Source organism: Mytilus trossulus, chromosome 5 (genome assembly GCF_036588685.1).
Source record: "Mytilus trossulus isolate FHL-02 chromosome 5, PNRI_Mtr1.1.1.hap1, whole genome shotgun sequence".
In the NCBI taxonomy this organism is placed as follows: domain Eukaryota; kingdom Metazoa; phylum Mollusca; class Bivalvia; order Mytilida; family Mytilidae; genus Mytilus; species Mytilus trossulus.
This window is the reverse complement of record NC_086377.1, coordinates 31,994,838-31,999,802: the sequence shown is the minus strand read 5'-3', so window position 1 is coordinate 31,999,802 and position 4,965 is coordinate 31,994,838. Positions and strand designations below refer to the sequence as shown.

Genomic DNA, 4,965 nt, shown 5'->3' with positions numbered 1-4,965 from the left:
CCATTTGTCTTAGTTGATTTTGACACACGTATGTTAAATAACAAGAACAATATGGTAAGAATTGATTGATGTTTAAAAACAAATTTCCACGAAATGCAGTATTATTTTTATTCAAACATATCTACCATTTAATAATGTAGACAACAACTGTTTGACTGCATTGCTAAAACACAATCAATACATATATTAAATCATATTTATTATCAGCCAATGATACTTCCGCCTTATTCACTTCTGCCTCCTCAACCAATGATACTATCGCCTGAATTCATTTCTTCTTTCTCAACCAATGATACTTCCGCCTGAATTCACTTCTTCCTCCTCACAGATAAAATAATTATGGTTGTCACAATCTGCGTCATGCCATCGATAATCATCACGTGCATAAAATAAAACGCAATGTTCATCGTTGCCTTGGTGATCTGGCTGGTGATTACCCCAATCTGTAAAGTTTGGTTTTGTAGCGCTTTCCACCCATTCCCACTCGTCCAATGCGGCTTCGTCAGTCAAGCCAATGAAGTAATGATGGTTGTGATCTGTAAATATATATGATAAAAAATACGCCAGCAGTCCAAAATATAAAACGAGACATTACCTCATCTGTATTTATCAACCGCGGCGACGTATTAGAATGACCTAAAACATTTAGGGTCTGCGTGGTTTTATTATCATCATTGCGATAGCATCAAATAACAGATAAATTTCCAAATATATGATTTAGTTCTAAAACAGAGTTAAATATTGAGTAAGGTGAATAAGAAATAATTCTTTATACACTTGGGAGTTTTCATTACACGATATGTAAAGCTATGAAAACTAAGGACACAAGTAGCCCACTAAACATGTACACTTTTGTATTTATATTTTTATACTGAGAAAACAAACCTCGTTTTAACTTTATGTCTACTCATTTAGTATTTTGGTTATTGCTTTATTGATTATGTTAAAGTCTTGTTGAATCTGTTTTAAAACATTTTGATATTAGAACATCACTTAATGGAACGTTCGGAATGGCCCTGTGTTGTTTACTGAGACTTGGAAACATTAAGTGTAAATAGTGAAGATAAACCATTTTTTCATACGCTATTTCTACCGGATCTTTACTATATATATTTGATTGCCTGATTTATTGATATTGAATAATACATAAACTAGGATTTGCGGAAATGTTCGTAACGGTGGAGACCTCGGATTTTAACTTCAACAAGACCATTTTGAAAAAAAGTTTTATAAGACAAACTGTAAGCCTTAAATCCTGTTATATACGGATCAAACAAATAATTGTTTAAAAAGTTTTTCTTATAAGAGCACATCGGTCATTCTATAAAGTAGAGAAGAATGCACATACAATGTACAAGTCTGATGAAAAACACTCATTAAAAATGCGTATTAAAAAAAACCAGTATTTTTATGATGTATTTCTTACACAAAAGGTAAATACTTATGAAATAATACGTCTCCCGACTAAGATCGCTTGAATCACATAAAAAAAATGTGACTAAACTAAATCTAAATATTACTTCCTAAATGTTGATTATGTCAAGCCTTTCAGAGCACAAATATAAAATATACCATTTCCATTCTTTATTTATGCTGTATCTTTCAAGAACTTGTTTGTATCAGCATCTTCAATTTCCGCCAGATGACCTCCAAAAACACGGCAACGAAACTGAAAAAAAAACAGAGATGAATTAGAAGGTTGCTGTACTAACAACATAATAATTTAAAAAAAAAACCACAACAACGATCTAGTAATGAATGCAATAACCAAGTTAAAAGTAAAGGGTAAAATTGTAACAAATTTATATACTAGAATACATTATACACTTAAAGTTAAGCATACAAAAATGTACGATATAAAGTGTAATATTGGACTGCAAAGCTATTGTGTAGTTTTAGCCCTGATCAATAAGATGGACTTCTGTTGTCTGTATTTGTGATGCCGATAAACGCACAAATGATCAAGACATAATTTTTTTAATCTAGGTTTTCTAATTCATGTTCAAATGCTGACTATGCGGTATGGGCTTTGCTCATTGTTGAAGGCCGGATTGTGAACTATAGTCGTAAATTTGTGTGTCATTTTGATCTTTTTTGTAGAGTTGTCTTATTTGCGATCATACTACATTGTCTTTGTTTATAGTCAAGTTAAGGAGAAAAAAACACCAAAAAAAACCCACCAAATATTTATGTATTGCATATATAACAGCGGTGTTAGTCAAATCTTTAACCAATTGATCGAACTACAGAGCTGTTTTGTTGATGCGAATTTCAAAAACAAATGATACTCCCTTTTGAACTGTTTACTGATACTTTTAATTACGGATGGATGTATTCTTAGTACTAAACTAAGTAAAACTTTCTGTGACTTTTAGGATTTGACTGATATAAAAAAATAATTCACCTTGAATTTAAATTCTAAATAGGGTTATGTTTTCATATTACATATTTTCAATGATTTTTCAAACCGCCAATTTATCACCGTTGTTGCAAATCAACAATGTGTGTTTTTTGTTGTTGTTGTTTTTGTTTTTTTGTTTTGCTTACCTCAGCATTAGTCCAAGTTTCTTTCTCAGTAGCAAACATATAACATCTATTCCGAAAATGCTTCCATCCATGTCTACATGCATCGTCTAATAAAACTAAAAGAACGAAAAATACTTGGAATTGGTTTGGGAAAGTAAGATTGTATTGTTAATTATTGTTTCACTCCAACGTACAGGTGAAATATTTCCATAACTTAAAGTAAAATAAACAAAATACCAGTAAGTAAGTCGTAAAAGGTTAAGACTGGAGTAAATGTTGAGCGTATTGGACGCTAAGATAAAAATAGTTAAAAAAGCCAAACAAGTATTAAGTTGAACAGCATTGATGAACAAAAACTCCAAAAAGTTGTGCCGAAAAACGTCTAAGGTTATTTGTGCATTGGATGGCTTAGAATAATTTCATAGTTTTGTAAACAGTAAGTTTGAAAATAATGACCATATAATCAATATGGATGTCAACCCCGAAGTGCTGATTTACCACAGAATACAAACGAATACATAAAACAACGTAGGACAGAACGTAAAAACAGCACAACAGAACCACGCACTGTCTGTCTTAAGACTGGATAGACACAAAAGTGACTTCACAGGTAGATTTAAAAAAATATATAGTGCAAGACCATATTCATATTGGTATTAGATGTATTTTATAACAATTTCAAGACTATTAATATTTACATCCAAGCTTCTTTGTCCTAACAGGGTTGATCTGAGCCGGACATCCCTACCAGATCACCACTGTTTGAGTTCTTTTGTCTTGCATGCTTTACTTTGTTTTGTAACATTTTGGCGGGAATGTCAAATCCACTATAAAACTTATAATTAAATATACTGAAAAAACTATCTATCAAAATTTACGTAGAAACAATCCAGTGTCTATGATGGGATGCGAACTCAAGACCTTCAGCATATCAGACCACGACATATACCACTAGACCAGGACAACTAGAAACCAACTATAAGTAATTTAAAATACTTAAAGGAAGCAAGATATTTTTTTTATAAATGGGCAAGTTGGTAGACCTTGACTCAGTGGGGTTGAAAACCTTATCGTTAATAAGTAAGTTGTCAGATTGATTGTTTTATTTGATTTTATTTGAGTCGGTGAAAAAGAGTGAGTCGCTTATTTTATAAATTGGCGATCTAGTGTGGGCCGATTGGCCAATCGGGCGAGTTGACATTGTTTTATATCTACTCATCGCGTTCGGGGAACATACAGGGTATGCATTATACAGTGATATCTTAAGTATATTATAATGGTTGTGTTGCGTTCTAAATTATATTTTTTGAATTGTTAAGGGTTTTTCGTGTGATCTTAAATAGTTGGGATGTAAAAAAAATATCCAACTCGGAAAAGTTATCCCACTCGGATACTCGGACTTGGTGTGTCAGTGTTAGATCACTCTCTTGCCTCCGGCCATCGCGGTGATCTGACACTGACAAACCGTGTCCTCGTGGGATAACTATTACACAATTGGTTTAGTCATTAGAATACGGATTGTTTTATCTAGCTATGTCGGTATTCTTTTAAATACAACCAAAAAATTAAATCGTGTTCATTTACAAACATGATTTAGTTGCTTCAAACTAGGATCTCATAAATAGACTTGGTAATTAATTATCTTTACTTTTACAATACGAATAGAAACATAAATAAAAATACAAGCGATAAATACTTAACAATATCCGATAAAAATTACAAAATACAACATCAAAACTAAATAAATAAATGTTATATAAACAAATACGGTGACACGTCATATACGTGAACATGTTGATTTTTGTTTATTATTTTACCCACGTGCAGACGAAAGTGAGAAAACACACACAAAAAATCCGATCTTCACTAATGGCAACATTTTTAATTGTTGTAAAGATAGATAAATACGGACAAGTTCAATAAATGGTGTTAGTAATGATAAGACGATACATAATAATCTGATGACCAATATCTGACTGATTATGAGAAATAATAAAGGTATAGTACTCACCAATATAAGGGTTACTGAGGTAAAATATACCATAAACAGTTATGCAAGTATTGTACCTTTGCAAATTAGGGTAACTTGATATATACTGAGGTGAAATATACGCTTAACAGTTATGCAGTTATTGCACCTTTGCACGTGAGGGTAAATTGTCCTATACTGAGGTTAAAGATACAATGAACAGTTATGCAGTTATTGCACATTTGCACATGAGGGTGGCTTGATTCTTACTGAGGTTAAAGATACTCTTAACAGTTATGCAGGTAACTTGTACAAGAATGAGGTCAATGAAACATCGAACAGTAATGGTATACGTTCAAAAATAATCTTGGAGACTACATGAATACTGTCTCTATTCTGTAAAATGTTATTAGTGATTTGATGATTTATTTCTACAATCAAAAATAATTCATGCGGAGTCTCCCTCACTG

At 32.1% G+C, this 4,965-nt stretch overlaps 1 long non-coding RNA gene across 1 annotated transcript; it reads right to left on the bottom strand.

The window, feature by feature from the left end:
* Positions 1 to 299: 299 nt before the first annotated feature.
* LOC134719580 (uncharacterized) lies at positions 300 to 4,463 on the bottom strand. The gene is made up of 4 exons (XR_010107623.1): positions 4,348 to 4,463; positions 2,548 to 2,642; positions 1,573 to 1,669; positions 300 to 536 (listed from the first exon to the last, which is right to left on the bottom strand). It is a non-coding gene; the product is annotated as an uncharacterized LOC134719580 (long non-coding RNA).
* Between the last annotated feature and the right edge of the window lie 502 nt (positions 4,464 to 4,965).